The sequence below is a fragment of the Carlito syrichta genome, unplaced genomic scaffold (genome assembly GCF_000164805.1).
Source record: "Carlito syrichta isolate Samal-C Ts95f unplaced genomic scaffold, Tarsius_syrichta-2.0.1 Scaffold288202, whole genome shotgun sequence".
NCBI lineage: Eukaryota > Metazoa > Chordata > Mammalia > Primates > Tarsiidae > Carlito > Carlito syrichta.
Genome location: NW_007232298.1, coordinates 1 through 19,711, shown reverse-complemented (window position 1 = coordinate 19,711; position 19,711 = coordinate 1). Strand labels below are relative to the sequence as shown.

General features: G+C 35.5%; 1 pseudogene; it reads left to right on the top strand.

Annotated features, from left to right (window-relative positions):
- The first annotated feature begins 4,690 nt into the window (after positions 1–4,690).
- On the top strand, positions 4,691–9,939 carry LOC103255519 (annotated as a pseudogene).
- Positions 9,940–19,711: the final 9,772 nt, after the last annotated feature.

Here is a 19,711-nt window from a genome sequence, read left to right as displayed (position 1 = left end):
TATCCACAGTTGGTTGAGTCCAGGGATGTGAAACCTGTGAAGAAGTAGGGCCGACTGTATCAGCTAGGTTTTTCCTATGTATTCGTACCTCTGATAATGTTTATTTTATAAATAAAGCACAGTAAGGAATTAATTACACTAATAAAATAGAGCCATTGTAATGATATACTGTAATAAAAGTTGCATGAATGTTGTCTCTTGCCCTCTCTCTCTCTTTCAAAATTCTGTAATGTTTTCAGACAAGGTGGGCCGCAGATAACCAAAACTGCAGAAAGAAAAATGCTGTACAAGGTAAAACCACAGATTGGGGGGCGGATACTGTGTTGCTGAATAACAATAATAACCCATGTATCCCAATACTGTGGGTTGACTAGATGGTTCTTCTGCTGGTTTAGTCCTTCATTGAACTACTATTAGCTGGCAAGTCAATTCAGATGGTTGGAATGACTAAGGACAGCTAGATTTTCATCTTAGTTACATTTAATTGATAATCTCAGCATTTCAAGAGATCAGGTCCCCTTGTGTGAATCTTAATCAAATTTCTGCTTGTGTCATGTTTGCTGACACTCCAGTGTAAGAACATGTCTTGAGCTAATTCCATAGTTTGTGTAGAAAGAGACCCCACATAAGTACGGATACTGGGAAGGGCCATTCATTGGGTAGCCCTTATTGTAACAATCTACCACGCTTTCTTAACTTTCATTCTTACTGCGATATCCTAGTTCAGATTTTCTTTTCTTTCTTTTTTTTTTGAGTTGGAGTCTCACTCTGTCACTCAGACTGGAGTGCAGTGGCCGCTCTTGGCCACTGCAGCCTTGACCTGCTGGGCTCCGGTGATCCTTCCACCTCAGCCTTCCAAGTAGCTGGAACTACAAGTGCACACTACCACGCCCGGCTAATTTTTGATTTATTGTAGAGATGAGGTCTCACCAAGTTGCCCAGGTGGGTTTCGAACCTGTGGGCTCAGGCAATCCACTCAACTCAACCTCCCAAAGCGCTGGGATTACAGGTTGAGCCACCAAGCCCGGCCTAGTTCAGATTTTCATCACTGCTTTGTTTACCAATGTTTCTATCCCTCTTATCTCTGTCTTCAAATCCGTCTGACATACTCCAACAGGTTCATTGTTACTTTCCTGTTTGAAACAAACAAAAACCTTCAATACCTTTTGATAGGTTCAAAAGAAAGTCTGTGTCCTTCTCCTTGACTTTGAGTGTTACCAATATACCTTTCCTAACTTCATTCCTGCAGCTCCCTCACACCTGATTTATGTTTCTAAAACACAATCTAGAACAGCAGACTTCTTATCATTCTTGTTCCTCTTCTACATTTGATAATTCTGTTTTTCTTACTTAACAGCAATTTCACCTTATCGCTTGTCATTGATGTCAAATCTGTTCTTCACATACATGTTATCTTCCCTATTCCCATCAGTTGAACTACATTTTCCTGTCAGTTAAATCCTGAAGCACTTTGCTCATAATTTATTTAAAATGGTGGTCAATCCTTCATTTTGTTATTGTTTTTGTGTATGGATGTGCTCTTTCTTTAACTTCTAGAGCAGTCTATTAGAAATATCATGTAAATCACATAGGTAATTTGGCATTCTTTTTTGAGTTGACGTCTCACTCTGTCACCCAGACTGGAATGCAGTGGCATACTCCTGGCCACCACAGCCTCGACTTGCTGGGCTCCGGCGATCCTTTCGCCTCCGCCTTCCAAGTAGCTGGAAGTACAGGTGCGCTCTATGATGCCCAGCTAATATTTTTTTGATTTATGGCAGAGATGAGGTCTTGCCAAGTTGCCCAGGCGGATCTCAAACCCGCGGGCTCAGGCAATCCACTCACCTCAGCCTCCCAAGCGTGGGATTACAGGCTGAGCCACCAAGCCTAGCTGGTATTTTTTAACAACTGCACTAAAAGAAGCAAAAAGAATCTGAGGAAGTTAATAATAAGCTTTATTTAGCCCAGTGTATCACAAAATATTACTTCAACATGTGAACAACATACAAATAATTTTCTTACATTCTGTCTTTATTGTAAGTCTGCATTCATGGTTTTTTTTTTTTTTTTTTTTACAATAGTAGCACATCTCTGTTCAGACCTCCTACATGTACTTTCTCAGTACAGAATTGTTGCTAGAGGCTACCATCCTGGACATCACAACTCAACATTTCTAAAGAAAATTATCACAACTGTACATTTCTAAAGAAAATTAGTGTAGTAGGAAGAATACTGACTTGTAATCAGACCTGCTATCAAATTCTGCCTTTGTCACTTATGCTATAAACCTGAATACATTATCCAGGTTTATAGGGTACCTGACAAAGGCAGAATTTGATAATAGGTCTGTCAATTAAATCCTGAAGCACTTTACTCATAATTTCTTTAAAATGGTGGTCAAATCCTTCACTTTGTTATTGTTTTTGTGTACAGTGTGACTGCAAGGATTAGAGCTGAGTGTGTTACACAATTTCTGATACAGGGTTCATTTATTTTAAAAAATCAAAGACTTAATTCATGTTGTACCATTGTCTTGCACAATACCTGGAATGTGGAGTTTGTGTGTCACAGTCATTTATTGAGCATACAAAACAATGCCAATCATTTTACTAGGTTCTGGGAATATTGGACATGACGTCTACCTTCAAGAAACTTCATCCAGAATAGTGGACATGTAAGTGCTTAATTTCTTACAGCGTATTTCCAATATAAGTCAAATATAGCTTAAGAGTGTCATATAAGTAAAAACCTCTCACGCAGCAGAGGAGATAATTATTCCTGGAAATACAAGGGTAATCTTCATAAACTTGTGGCTTCAACTTAAAGTGGAAAGAAGAGTAAATACCAGGTACACAAGGATGATGGAAGATCAAAGGAAGAATGAAAGCCCTTTGAAAGTCATGGAAGCATAAAATTATGTGTAAAATATGAGGAACTTATACTTTTGCAATGGATCATGTTCACGTGGCTGGCTGGAAAATGGGCCAAAGGAGAGAGTTAGGACTGACAGAGGAATGACTGTGATCCATAGCAGGCTTGATATCCTTCCCAAAGCTGGTACTTCCTCATCCTTCCTCATGTTCATAGATGATGTGCCCACCAGATACCGGTATTTTAATACTTTTATTTTCCCCATTCTTCAGCTTTGATATGTTCATAAATCTGTTGCTTCATTACCTCTGAAGTACATCCTGTCTATGCCCTCATCCAAACCACTTACCTCGTTCCCAGACCACTATGAATGTCTTCTAACTGATCTCTCTCGCTCCTATCATCCTATGTCTGCCTAGAAGCCAAAGTGATTTCTTTTTAAAGTGTAACCATCATTCAGTTCCCCTTCTCATAACGTCAGTGGCTCTTCCTGTTCTCCATATTCTAGCCTTTCTCTCTGACCTCATCTCTTTATCACATGAGCTATGGCCACACCAACATTGTTGTTATTGTTAATGCTTCTTGTATATATTCTTAATGTTTTATTTCATGGGGCTTTTTTACTCTTGCTTTTCCCCTATTTAGATTGCTTTTTCTGTGATATTCAAATACAGAGTATTTCTAATTCTTCAAGTTACAACATAAAGTCGCTTCCTCAGGGATGTCTATGTGGACTAAAACACATTGATGGTGAAGTCAATTTCCATTTATTATCTTAATTCCTGCTAGTTATTATTGCTATCTGAACATATTTTAACATCACTTTTCTTAACATTATTATTGCTTGCTAGTGTATTTTCTTTCCCTTCCACTAGAATATAAGGAAATAGGAATCTGACTTTTTCATTACTGCATCCTGAACATTATTGGTATAACGTAGTCATTCAATTATTCCTCGATGGATGGATGGATGAGTTTTCCCCACCTGCTATTATTCTCTTTCATAAAATTTTACTTACATTAAGAAGGAAAAGTTATATAAGTTCATTTATTTAATGTTTAATCATATATAGGAAGCATTTGGCAATGTGATGGCAACAACAACCATCAATTCTACTACTGTGGCCACTGCATTAAGTACATAACTTGGTGAGGGATTGCAGGGAGTCTGTTTCTCCAATTCTTGAGCATTTAAGTGTTAAATATTTTCTTAAATATCAATGTGGGAAATTGAATAATCAAAAATATGAGTGGGAATAGAAAACGGAGCTGAAGTTTCAAAATTGAAACATTACAGTGTTTCTTTTTGAAATGGAAACATTACATTTGCACATACTTACAGCAATATTTTGAGTATTTGAATTAAGTTGTCTCTAATTACTTTCTTTCTATTAGTGAGGGACTAATCCTAATTAAATATCACATATATATACATTTATATGATACTAGCAATTTGAAAAAGATAAATATTAATTCAATATAGGAAAACACTGAATTCTAAAAGTCATTTAGATTATTTCAGATTATTTTCATGGGAGCTTTAATTCTGATTTCACCTCTTATGTTAACATTGTTAATGATAATCATTTTCAGATTATGAATAAACAGTTTGTCCTCTAAGTATTTATTCATGCTAACATTTACTTTGTAAATGTACTTCTTAAAGGAATATAAATAGTTTCTCTAAAGGACACTGATAACTTCAAAACAAAATGAGGTTTTTTTCTGTTGCTTTCAGCCATTGGCTTAAGCTGGGCTCACTACCCCACATACTCATTAAGGAAGGCCCTCTATTTGAGGGGCACTGGGTTGATATTGAATTGATATTGAATGTGAGTGATGCTTAGCCCCCAATGAATTTGGAGAGCTTCAAGTGAGTACTGCTTATAATTAATTGTTGAGTTCTGTGTGCATTCAGTAGCATTCTTATTAGTACTTGTGAAGCTGGGACATTGGTACCTTAGTAAAGGCAGTTTTTCAGCTGAAGAAACAGGTTACTATTGCTAGAAACTTTATATTTTTTTCCAATATAATCTTTCTTCAAGAGGAAACTGCCAGTGTGCTGTTAATATTTTCAAGTAGTTGAAAAAAAATGTGGTTGCATATACAAAGACTCAAAAATAATTTTATATTATTGATTCGTTTCTAGAACATCATATGATAAAGTAAGACATAATTTGATACCCAATGATTGCTTTATTTGTGGATCTCTTCAACTCCCCCCGTGAAAATGTTGCAATTCACAACCCTTCAAGACTTTGGTGGGAAAAATACCAACCAATTAGCTATAAATTATGCACAAGATCTAGAAATAGCAATGAATTCAGAAACATGGTGATTAGATGTAACAATGTTGGTGTAAGTGAATTCAAGTTTCCTTTAAAAATATATAGGAAAGCAGTTTATCTCTTGTTTCTTGTTCCTTTTCAGCAGAAAGTTACCCATATTTTCATTTTTTTACTTTATACTTTAGTTATAGTTTGAAATTAACTATTGGTTTAAATTTAACTTTTATAAATCTTTGCATATGTACTGTTTATCTAATAAAAAAGACATAAGTCAAAGTTTAAAGCAGAATTTACTTATAAGGTAAAATATCAAATTTCAACCCTTATAACTATGCACATTTTTCTGGAAACACTTTCCTGGTTAGGAACTGAAAATTCCAGTTACAATATTTGCTATCATTTTTAAGTGACTTATACCTCCATCCATAATTTCTGGGTCTTCTTCCTCATAAGTTTTTATTTTTTACAATTATTTTATGGTGAATATCTGTCTTCTCTCTTTAATGAGGAGCATAATAAAAGACTCATATCTACCTTTCTCTCTTTGGATTCTAAATAGAGAGTAGGGGCTAAGTATTTCTTTCTCTTGGTGACTCAGTGAAATTTCAGAAATCAAAACTCTTTCCTGTCTCAACAGATTTCCAACTTTCCCCAAATGGCTTTTTGCATATCTGCATATTCATGGTGGTTTGTGATTCTCTCAATTTATCATCCTATAAATATTTGACCTAGTGACTCAAATGGATTAGTCTTCAGCTCATATTAATTTCCTTTCACACAAAATACACAGAAGTATGTTGAAGTTTTATCAACATGCTGTAAACTTTGATCAGCCATGCTTTAGATTACTCCCTCTCTGTAAGTCAGGCTGAAGTGGAAACATTGTTTTTCAGTCCCGTATTTATGTGGATGCTGTCACTAATCATCCATGTGTCAATGGTGTGAAGGCAGCTAAAGGCTGTACTTAACCAATGGTACTTCAATCCTAGAAGTAGGGACTTTCCAGCGGCCCCATTTTCTCATTGGTATTTTAATGATGGTAATTGTAGAACTGGAAGTGGAGATGTTGAGAACTATAGTGATGCTGCTTAGGTAATTTTTTAGAAATTGTGATCTGAATAAAAAGCTACCTATGTTTTTAATTACAAGCATGTAGCTTATTAAATTTCATTTTAAAGGTTTAGATCCCATAGGAAAACAGACTTAAGGTTTGACTGCTTAAAAATGAGAAAACTCAAATCAACCTTCATAATTTTCCTCCCAATCAACTGAAAGGCTCGTCTACTTTATCTCTTATATTCTCCTTCATGTACTAGAAAGCATTTCATAGACATGTCCATAGCAGAATGTCAATATCCCCAGTGCCCAATGACAATGGCTCTATATAAATATCTAATGATGAATAAGTGAATGAATGAATAATCACATAGATTATCAGGTGAAAGATTATGTTTTATGAATACACTGCAAAATGTTATAACTTAACAGGTCAGAGATTGTTGTCTGGTTGGTCTTCTTGATCTTGCACTGGAGAAAGATTATGCATGCTCCAGAATGTTGCTGAATACATGAACCATCTCATTAACATTGGGACAGCTGGGTTCAGAATTGCCACTTCCCAGCACATGTGGTCTGGAGACACGCAGGCAGTTTTGGATAAACTGCATAATCTAAGCACTAGTTGGTTTCTTGAAGGAAGTAGACTTTTCATCTACCAAGAGGTACATCAATACATATATGTGCATATAAGATGATATCCCTTTATTCATTAGAAAATTAAGGGCATATTTAATCAAATGTGTGATTTCTGTATGTTAATATTTGAGTCATTTACATTGAACATTGTTCTTTAAACACTTTTCTTCAAATAAAATACATCTAATTCTCTATCACAATAGGTTCTATGGAAATACAGAGAATTTATGGAGGCTACAACCATCACTGTGCAATTGATTATAACTCCAGAGACCATTTATGGAAGACAGAGGATCACATAGTTGTTATTCTGTCGAGCTAGTGTAGATTGAATATTAGCTATACCACTATTAGCTATTAGCTTCTAGGCAAATTGGCTAACATCTCTGTGCAACAATTATTTCATGTGAAGAAAATACCTAATGATAGTGGTTATGTCTTTGTTTTTGTTGGAGGAATAAATGAGGTAATATTTATCAAGCTGAGAAATGCTGCCAGTCAAATAGTAAATACTATGTTGATATCCAGAAGACTAAAAATTATGTCATCATTCTCACAGGAAACTAGGTCACCTTGTCATTATTCTTCTTTCTACGTTGTAGCGAATACTTTATCCAAAAAGTACAAATCTTCACAGAAGGAATACCATTTGTAGCATTTCAAATATCATAAGTAGTTTAAAGCTATTTTTATATAATATTAATTTGTTGCTTAAAACACTTTAAAGTTCTTATGTAAAATGATATTTTTAAATATCCTTCTAAAAGGTAATTGATCTGGGTGGAGAGTCAATTAAAAGCAGTGAATACTTTGGAAAATGACTGTGTGACAGAATTCAAGTATGGTGCAAAATTAGGCATGATAATTCTCAAGTAGAATGGAGAACAGATGGCTTATTTAAGGTAAATAAAATATGAGTTGCCCTTGAATTATTTCATACATCTACTAGTCATCTTACCCTAATATAAGTTATTTTTTTAGAGTCTTATTTAGACAATTGTCATGGAGTCATTTATGAATGATGTGTCATAGTCCCTCAAACTCCAATTGATTATCTTTTGTATTTAGAATGTCAGTCACAAGAAAGTACAACTGGAAACGCAGGAAACCTAGGAATTTTAAAGTATTATATGAGTATACTAGATTTTATTAATGTTTGTATATGATCTGTTAATACAGGTTATTATATTTAAAATTTTACCATTTTTAAAGTACTTATAACATGGCCATGCTATAGAATTTATTTGTATTATATCACTTAATTATTTTGAAATGTTAAATGTTTATAACAGTACAGTGTCAAAGTCTTATTTTAATTTAGTTTGCCATTCTGTATAATGTGATATGGATGCTGACCCTTCAGAAGTCCATCTAAATCATATATTGAAACCTCTCAAAGGACCATTTTTCATAATGAAAATCTTATAGATGTAACATGAATGGAATAAAAAGAATCTATACAAGCATGGAATGTATTTTTAGGCTATATGTATACATATGTATATATATATATCTCCCACAATAACCATTTAACTAGAAAATTTAATCTGAAGATGTTCTACAGAAAGAAATACAAACATAGGTTATCTAAAACTATTGTAAAAGAACATATAAACATATATGTTACTGTTTTTTAATAGGAACTGGGGAGAAGGTTGGGGTTTTATGCTTTCTGAGAGCACTTGTCTTTGTGGATAACCATGACAATCAACGAAGACATAGACCTGGAGGAGCATCTCTTCTTACATTCTGAGATGCTAGGTGAGAAGCTAAGTCCAGTGATTTTTAATGTCCTTTTTAATAATGGTGAAACATATTATATGCTTCTATGGTAATGTAATTTTGTAACTTTCAGACTGTACAAAATGGCAGTTGGATTTATGCTTGCTCAGCCTTAGGGTTACATGAGTCATGTTAAGCTATCATTGGCCAAGATATTTTGAAAACAGAAAAGTAAATTATGGAGTGGTTCAACGTAGCTTCTACCCAAGAAAAAGAATGCCATTGTGTTCTAATTTAACATGAGGCTATTATAGTCAATGTTCACTCACCCAATATTTATTAAGTGTAAACATATGTAAGACTCTGATCTCAGCAATGCAGATGATATTAGAGAATTACAATTCATGTTCTCTGTTGTCAGAGAGTATGCAAGCATTTTCAGAAATATGAGAAACATATCCCTATTCCCAAGAAAAAAATATACTTAAAAATAAGAACAAGAGACTGGGAGTAAAGGATGTACTTCTAATAACTACCTACTTCACTGGGGTTGATATGAGGATTATACACGCTAACTTAAAACATCAACTACCCATAGTGAAAGTGATATAAATACCAGGGATGCCAGCAAATCCATATACACAGTTGGAGAGATGCTATCTATGTACTACTTTGGATGCTGATAATAACTGCTTTGAGCACTTCTTATAATTGCAGAAGTCAGGCATGACTTGTATTCATCTTTTGTTATCAATATATATCGAGTATTACAATTTTAATAGTCTTTTTCTTTCTTAAAATTTGTGTACATTTTTGGTGCCTTCTTTATTTGTTAAATATCCTTTTTTAAAAGTTCTATGGAAGAATGAAGGTGTTGGATTCTAAAGACACTGCAGAGACACAAGTAACATCATAGATTAGGTTTGGTGTAATGGAGAAAAAAGAGGCAAATACACATATGTTAAAATCTGAAACTATTCTTCCCTAATTAAGCATATTAATGATTATATTGGACCACCAAATAACAATGGTGTGATTAAAGAAGTTACTATTAACCCAGACACTAGTGGCAATGACTGGGTCTGTGAACATCGATGGCATCAAATAAGCTGGGATATTTATTTAGAAATACCTAAATAGTGTTAAATAGAAATAATAGTAAACTCTCCTTAATGTATTACTCCCAACTTTTGAAGTTTAAGAATATCAACATTTCATGTCATACTGTGTTTTTAGAAACATGGTTATCTTCTGTAATGTAGGTGATGGCCAGCCTTTCACAAACTGGTGGGATAATTGTAGCAACGAAGTGGCTTTTGGGGGAGGAAACAAAGGATTCATTGTCTTCATCAATGATGACTAGTAAGTACCAATTTAAAATCGTGTCTTGTACTACTATGTCCTGGTGTATACTTTTCTTTTCTGCTCATTTACTTTTTTCATACCTGAAAAATCCTTTAGTCAGTGGAACAAGAAGACAGAGAGATTAGAAAAGGGCAGAAGAAGAATGATGATGGCTATTATTCTTCTGTTCTATTTTATAAGGGTTATCTGTTGTACACTCTCACAATCTCACATGCATATTTATAATGCACGTATATATGTGCACACACGTGCCACAAAATATACCATCTAGTTAACATAAGGTTAGGGAAATCATTAAAAGAACATGTCTTTTCTTGTTTTTTTAATAATGGAAAAATACTGTCTTGATCCTTAAATGTCATTTTTTAAAAACTTATGTAGAAAGAATATGCATCTTTTTTTTTGAGTTGGATTCTCACTCTATCACCCAGACTGGAGTGCAGTGGCCGCTCTTGGCCACCACAGTCTCGACCTGCTGGGCTCCAGTGATCCTTCCGCCTCAGCCTTCCAAGTAGCCGGAATTACAGGCATGTGCTACCACGCCCTGCTGATTTTTTTTTATTTATAGTAGAGATGAGGTCTCGCTGCCCAGGCGGGTCTCGAACCCGCGGGCTCAGGCAATCCACTCACCTCAGCCTCCCAAAGGCGCGGGATTACAGGCTGAGCCACCGAGCCCGGCTAAGAATATGTATCTTATAGTGAATGACCTCAGGAAGTTTTTGAGTCTGGGCTCTAAAACTGCTCGTTATTGGTCTTTCTTTGGTGGTATTACTCATATATCCTTTGCCACTGGTATAATGAATCCCTCATAAACAGCTCAGAAAACTTCTTTGGATCTTTTCTTCCGAAATTGATTATTCTGTAGATGTCCTATGTTAGGTAATGGCAACTCTGTTTCTCAAATTCATCATGCAAAGTTTCAGGTGTCATTTTTAGTTGACCTCTTTTTCTTACTGATCTCGTGTCATTTGTCAAGAAATTCCTTTGACATTATTTTCCAAAATATCCCTAAGTTAATCACTTCTTACTTTCATCAAGGTTATCTCCTGGTGGAAACCACCAATGTTTCTTACCTAGATTACTGTAGGGTTTAAAAGGTTTTCCTACTTGTGCTACTTTCAAATTTCTGTATGGCTTGCTATGTCATTTTCCTTTAGTTCTATACTCAAAATATGTCCTGATGCTGATGCTTTTTAGTGGTAACTCTTTAAAAATTTCATCCAGGTACACCATACCAAACGCACACGTACACACACACACACACGCACACACACACACACGCGCATATATAAATAACTTTCTATCACTTTTATCTGCATTTGTTGTTCTCTGCAGCACAAGCTAGTATCCAGAGACAAATGATGACACCCATTGAACACCTGCCAACAAAGAAGGCATAAGTTTCCAAATTCTATATTTATTTATTGTAATAATAAAACCACTAATAAATGTGCTATTTGTGATGCAAATATACATTAATTTGTGCATTCATGCATGGGACAACTCTACAGAGCCTCACCCACATCTAATTACATTTAAATGACAAGAATCTAGACTTTAGACTGAACTTTCATATTGTGATGGGAAGAGAATATTAGAGTTTCAAATGCTTTAATGTATTTTTTATGTGTGAGAATTATAAATCTTGCTGGACTTGGTGGCTCAGCCTGTAATCACAGCTCTTTGGGAGGCTGAGGTGAGTGAACTGACTGAGCCTGCGGGTTCGAGACCCGCCTAGGCAACTTGGCGAGAACTCATCTCTGCAATAAATAAAAAATTAGCTGGGTGTGGTAGTACGCACCTGTAGTTCCAGCTACTTGGAAGGCTGAGGTGGAAAGATCGCCGGAGCCCAGCAGGTCGAGGCTGCAATGGCCAGGAGTGGCCACTCCAGTCTGGGCGGCAGAATGAGACTCCAACTCAAAAACAAAAATTAAATAAATAAATCAGTCTTAACCTGAGAGTAGTTCATGTTGAAATAAAGATAACTAGACAGTGTTTTCTAGTTTTCAATGAAATGTGGAGTCTATTTTCCCATTTCTTGAATTAGTGACTTATTTGGACTATAAAATGAGTAGGCAAAACAATGTTTAAATTATAAGGCAGGGCCAGGCTTGGTGGCTCAGCCTGCCATCCCAGCACTTTGGGAGGCTGAGGCAAGTGGATTGCCTGAGCCCACGAGTTCAAGACCCACCCAGGCAACTTGGCGAGACCTCGTCTCTACAATAAATAAAAAAATGAGCTGGGCGTGGTAGCATATGCCTGTATTTCTAGGTGCTTGGAAGGCTGAGGTGGAAGGATTGCCAACAGAGCCCAGCAGGGTGAGGCTGTGGTGGCCATGAGAGTGTCACTGCACTCTACTCTAAGTGACAGAGTGAGACTCCAACTCAAAAATTAAATTAATTTAATTTAACTTAGTTTAAAAATTGCAAGACAGGACCCTAAGAGATCTGCATCTTCTCTCCTTGCTATTTGAAGTCTCCTTTTCAGAACCCAGATACCAACACTGTGAGGAAGTCCAAGCACGAACATGCCAAGGACCTAGCTGGCAGCCAGCCATGTGAATGAGAACTTTTTCTTAGATTGGAAAATATAGTTTATTTGAAAAGTACATTAGAGAGAAAAAAGAGAGAAGATTCACCTCCCCAAGGTAGGGGAGGGGGCCAAAGCCAGGAAACATGGCACCCATAGCTCAAAGAGTCATGTGGACACACCAGAGTTTAACAAAACATTAGCCTTGAATAAGAACATATTAAAGAATTTACCCATTCAAATACTTCAGTTAATACTACATACAGCAAAAGACTGCCAAGTTAACCCATCGAAATAGAATATAAAATACTGTTTCTGCTTCAAGCTGCTATTTATGATGAATATTTTATTAATAATATGCATAACAACAACAACAACAAATATGTGTTATTTTTTAAACCCAGATTCCTTTCCCTTGTTTTTCTGCCATGTTGTAGAAATGTGGTATCCTTTGGTGAATTCTCCACGGCCAGTAAGATATAAGAGACTAGAAAAATGGGAAATCATAATAGATGTATTTTAGGAATCATATCTGAATGAAACATATGTTACTTTTCATATTTCACTGGCCAAAAACTAGTCAACAAGGTTGCATGCATCTACTAAGAGGCTCTGAAATGCAGTCTAGCAATGTGCCCCAAAAGAGAAGCATTCTTCATTAAGAAAAAAAATGTTTCTTTGAGATAGGAACTCACTAACTGTACTACATTGTTTTTCATAATATAGTAAACAATAGTGTTTGCAAATGTGATGGAGAAAATATTAAAACAGGAATCTCACAGAAAGAATTAATAATTTAAAATAAATCTTTCTTAGAATGAAGGGGAACTAACTACATGAGCATCTCTAAAATCCAATTGTAATTATAGATGCCAATTTTGTAATGGCACCAATATGATTATTTCTCTCTTAATAAATATTCTGGTTTCATTATGGAAAATTTGAGAAAAAACAATATTCTACTGCGAACTAGAGTTGAGTGTTTGGGAAAAGAGGTGGGGATATTTAAGAAAAACCTGAAATAACTTTACTGGCTAGAGAATTGACAGGTTATGCCTAATATGGTGTGACCTGTCAGAAAAGATAGCAAGGACAAAGTGCACAGAGATTAATAACACATAGGAGCAAAATTATGATACTCTTATTGAGGTAAAAGATCATGTCCAATATGATAAATAAATTACAGGAAAAAAAAGAGGAGTATTCAAGGCCAAAGAATTATTTAGAGGTAGTGAAGGTACAGCTGATGACAGAATTGGGCTGAAGTGGAGTGCAGGGAATGACTTCATATTTGAAAAAGTTATAAAACTGCAAAAAAAGTTAGTATTGTATAGGTAATTCCTACACATATTGAGATAATTCAAGATTATTTCAAGACTTGTGTAGAGAGTTAAATAAATATAGTGCCTGATTTTAATAGAGATAAAAACGGAAAAGAATATATGTAAAAATATTCATGAAGAGATACCCAATATGATACTCAGAGGAAAAGATTGTTTATCTTAGGTGACTGAGTGACAATGCAGAAGTTATTGTGACAAATTAAGCAATGGTGACCTAATAAAAATGGCCACTTCCAACCCTGAATATAAAGTTGTTTTGGAATTGTAAAATATGTGTGCATAGGTGTGTCTCTGCATCACAATTTTAGGGCTTTCTGAACAATATTTACTAAAACTTGAGACCAGATTTAGAAGAACAAACCTTGGAATATGATTTATGGCTCATTAAACCAGAGAAACCCCATGAATACTTACTTCTATAAAGATAGATTTTAAAATTCAAAGAGAGGTTTGAGACCTGGGATTTTATCTTTCTCATGGACAGATTTATTTACATTGTAAATTAGGGTACGAACTTGGGATTCTTGGTTTGGGGGAAATATTTTTCTACTTAATTTCAGGGGGGGAATGAGACAATATATATAAGCAAATGGACCTCACATTTCTGTTTTTCTCATCTATGGTAAAGGCGCTGGTATGTGCAGACTGACAATGGTTCTCCCAACTTTGCCCAAGTATAAAAAGAGCTAAAGGAGAAAAGAGATAGCAAAAGTGCTAGGTAAAAATTGATAATTAATAGTCTAAAACAGAAACCTCATGTGTGCATTCAAGTTAATATTAATCAAGTAGATATATAAAGATAGTATAATATGGGATTGATGAGCTTTATTTATTACCTATAGGAAATGGAAAACTATTGTAATATAAGCCAAGAATATACAAGAATTAAACAACTGAATCAGTGTGAAATATTTTGGAGAAGACAAGGAAATAGATAAAGATAGAAGGAGCACAGAAAAGTGTGGAAGTGGGAATCTAAGGTGGAATCACCTTGGGACCTTTGAATATACGTGATCATTGAAAGCAGCTAAAATATGAGATATGACCAAATAAGATGTATTCAGATTTTAACAGGTACTGATACATATAATTACTATGAATCAATCATAGCAAACTGAAGAGTATTAAGAAACTCTGCTCTGAAGTCTGTCTTAGACAGTAGCACAGAAGTTTAGAGTCTCTCTATCCTTACCTTATAGCTAAGCACTGATTCAGGGCTCTCCTGAATTTGGCTACACTTCAAAGGAAATCTGAGCCACATATGATTATATTCAGAGAAAGTAAGGTTAATATTCATAACTGGATTACTGAGTTTTCACTGTTGTGAATAAGAGTGACAGCAGTATCCCACACTGGGAACTTAATAGACAAATGTGTGTGCAGCTGCACCTCTGAACATAACTTAGAGCACATGATATCTACTGCATATATGGAAAAGAATCATAAAGCCATAACCTATGAGTTTTTAAAAATATTTTTGTAAAGAGTAATACTTCTTCATTTGGATTTTACTTAGCCCAAATATCAAATCCTTCTATCCTGCCAGTAAAGTAAGTATATGCTAATATTTAACCAGAAAAATCTAAAGAGAATTGGTTCCTGGAGATTATTTCACTCTGAATTGGAATCACTGATCAAACAGGGAAGATTGTTTCAAAATGAGCAAATAACTGCATTTTGTTAAAAATAATTATTGCCTGAGTGCTGTGGCTCAAGCCTATAATCCAAGCCCTTTGAGGGGCCAAGATGAGGAGAATGCCTGAGCCCATGGGTTCGAGAACAGCCTGGTCAACTTGGTGAGACCTCATCTCTACATAAAATCAAAAAATTAGCTGGGTATGGTAGTTCTGGCTGCTTGGAAGGCTGAGGCGGAAGGATGGTGGGAGCCCAGCAGATCAGTGCTGGGGTGGCTGTGAGTGTGCCACTGCACTCCAACCTGGGCGACAGAGTGAGACTCCAACTCAAAATAATAACAGTGGTAACAATAATAATATTTCTTAACTGATTAAATAGATTTTATGGGGATTAATGATCCAATTTGCTGAGATGCTTTGAACCAATTGGATCCAATGACAGTGACATCTAAGTATTTGTTGAATGAATGAGACTCTTTGAATCTTTTATCTGAAACTTCAGAGAGGCAATTATTTAGTTCACATCCAACAGCTTTGGGAGGAAAATTGAGTTTTGGTTTGAAATTGTGGGTTTTTTGTGTGCACAGTTTTATGAATGTTTTATTTCTTTCAATTTAACTTTTCTAAGTATATTTTTCCATATTTTAAGCTTAATACAAAAGTATTATCACACTATTTAAAATAATACAACAGATCATTTATGTCTCTGAATTTCTATCTGAATTCAGTAGTCACAATGAGCATCTGTGATAGTTTTCCATGCTATTATTTTAAATTAATGAAATTCAATATCAAAACCTGCTTCATCTACTTGAGGGAATTATACTTTGCCTAGAATTGTTTTGAAATCAGAGTTGATCATCAATATACTAATAAATCTGAAGAAACAAAAGAGAACATATTTATAATGTTTTGTATATTTTGTGCTAAATTAAATTGACATCATATTTTAAACTAGCTTCAGCTTTTCAATGGAAAGGAGATGTGAAAACTAATTTTATTATTAATATATTGCATTCGTAAAATGGTAAGAGAGTGAAAATAGTATTCTCAACACAAAAGTGAGAACTATGTGAGGCAATGCATATGTTAATAAGCTAGATTTAGTTACTTACCAGTGTATATATACTTCAAAATAACAAACTGTGCATGATATATAAGCATGATTTAATTCATTTTTAAAGTAATTTTATTAACTAAATTTAGTGAATGTTAATGAAAGTTTTTAATGTGAGTTTTAAATAAAGGCAACCAACGTTCCTTAGGTAGGAAAAAAGAGACGTCTCTAACATAGGTTATATGTCCCACAACAAAAGTTAACAGTCATTTAAGAGTCCCAGTGGGTCAATTTTGCACCATGGTTTAGACAAATAATTCTCGTTCTGGCTAATTGGCATCAGGCAATCAAACTTGCTATACTATTCTAAACATGAAAGGAGTATAATAGGAAGCAGTACATGTACTTTAAATATGTACAATATCCTATTGCCGTACTTAAATTTTACTCACCAAGGAGGTTGTTGTCTTCTAAATAGTCAGAAAGAAGAAAATAATTTTGAACCTTTTAATATAAGCAGTAGATGTCAGCAGAGAAAATAGTCTGTGTAAACAAATGTTTTAATGTCCTCACAAACTAGCTATTTACATACAATTTCTATTTGTTTTTTATTGATATTTAATTACCATAAGCTTAACAATTAGCAACTCACAATGTTATTATCTCAGTTTCATAGATTAAAAGTTCAGGCATGGTTTTACTACGTCTGCAGCTCGAGGTCTCAGAAGGCTGAAATCAAGTTTCCAGCCAAACTACATTTCCCCGGAGGCTTGACTGGGAAGAATATAAATATGCCTCCAAGTTCATTTAGATTTTGGGAAAATTTATTTCTCTGTTGCATGATGGAGGAACTGGCCTCTTTCTGGGTTTTGCAGAAAGAAACCCTCAGGTTCTAGAAGCCAAAAACAGTTCCCTGCTATGATTTCATCTCACAGAAGCTCTCAAAAAGTTTGCTTGTTTCTTAAAGGTTAGCACAAGAATATCTTTTTCCAGCCTTTTAAGACAAAGTATTTCACTTACAAAATATGCATAACTTAATCATGGAACTGGTTAATAATAACACTGCCATCTTCAAATTGGCTAGAATCTAATTTCGGGTCCTACCACTGTCAATGGGTGAGGACTATACAATAATTCACTGGAATTCACTGTATGGAACGTTTAGCACAAACGCCAATCTGCTTAAGATCCTTTTTTCCCTCCATATTAAATGTGGACTCTTTTTATTTAAGCCTTTACCATCTTCCCCTTATATTCTTGATTTTCTATTTTTTCTCATCATTTTTTCTCATTGACTTTTAATTTTCCTTTATTGGGAAAAGTGTATGAATTATGTCTCATTAAAGACTTATCAGATAAAATATCTCTTCTTAATTCAACTACCTTTTTTTTTCTTTTTTGAGTTGGAGTCTCACTCTGTCACCCAGGCTGGTGAAGTAGCTTGCTCATGGCCATCCCAGCATTGACTTGCTGGGCTCAGGGGATCCTTCTATCTCAGTCTTCTAAGTTGCCGGAACTATAGATGCCCCACCGCACCCGGATAATTTTTTGCTTTATTATAGAGATGAGGTCTCACCAAGTTGCCCAGGCTTTTCTTGAACCCATGGGCTCAGGCCATCCCCTCACCTCGGCCTCCCAAAGTGCTAGGATTATAAGTATGAACCACCATGCCCAGCCTCTGCTTTTAAACATCAAGTTATTTCTGTAAGTTACCACACCACAATTGGGTGAACTATAACTTCTCTCTGTCAAACACAGTTGTTGCTAAATTAATGAAGACTATTCTCTTTAAATTATTTGCAAAATACTACACTGTAATGTGATAAAACCTGGTCATTAGGCCAAAGTTTCTGAAATTATTTATCATGTTTAGCATGTTATACATTAGATTAAGTTATAATATAAAGAAGCCACCGGAGTACAAAGTAAAAATGGTTTAATTTTAATAATGAAAGAATTAATTTTAACAAATTAATTGTTTTTTTTTTTTTGAGTTGGAGTCTCATTCTGTCACCCAGACTGGAGTGCAGTGGCCGCTTCCGGCCACTACAGCCTCGACCTGCTGGGCTCCGGAGATATTTCAGCTTTCCAAGTAGCCGGCATTACAGGCATGTGCTACCATGCCCGGCTGATTTTTTGATTTATTGTAGAGATGAGGTCTCGCTGCCCAGGCAGGTCTTGAACCCACAGGCTCAGGCAATCCACTCACCTCAGCCTCCCAAAGGCGCGGGATTACAGGCTGAGCCACTGAGCCCAGCTTGATTTTTTAACAAATACAAAATTGCCTGTTGATTCTTAATTGACAAGTGAAAAAATAGAATTTATATCCATTATTAGCAGGTTTATATTAAGAGATGACTGCAATATAAACACCATCAAGTTTTGTCAAAATTGTAGTTCTATAAAATTTAATAAACACAACGTATTGTACCATCCTATAAAATTATGTTAAAACTGCATTTAATGTGTTACTTCTGTTCCTTAGGAATATTCTGATAACTAAATGTGATAAAGAATGCAATATGAGCATTTTGAGAAATAATAATTTTGATAGAATTACCATTATCATGATTATTATTGCTACATTTGGATACTATATATGTGTGTATGTATGTGTGTGTGTGTGTGTGTGTGTGTGTGTGTGTATTTTATATTTTTGACCTGATAATTTAAGTATGTGATTGATTTTCATGCTCTTGATTTCACTATATGGTTTTATCTCCATCCCATCTATTAAAAAATAATGGAAGCCAACGCCGCGTGGTCCGGGCTCCGGCTTGTGGGAGGGGTGCAGAGGGCCGGCGCCCGAGTCTTCTGGCCGGATCTGGGAGGCCACAAAGAGTTGCAAGGCGAGTTGGTCCTCTTCTGAGATGCCAACACTAGCATTCTTTGGAAGCCAGATCCCTCTGGATTAGCAAGGTCCCAGAAAGTCTGGGCAAGACTCCAAGACCTCCAGCGAGGGGCAAAAGTAAAGTGGCCAGGGCAGAGGATGCTGTGGGCTGGCTCCCCACGTCCTCCCAGCCTTCTCCTATGTTGTAGAGGCAAGAACCCTAGCAATGACATTTCCCCTGCAACCCGGCTCTGAGTCATGTTCTCACTCTGCTGGTCCTGAGTGAAGAAGGCAGCATGGTGTTATAATAAGAGGTGGCAAACCAGTAACGTCTGTTGGGCCAAAAGTGACATCCGGAACACAGGCAAAACTGAGGT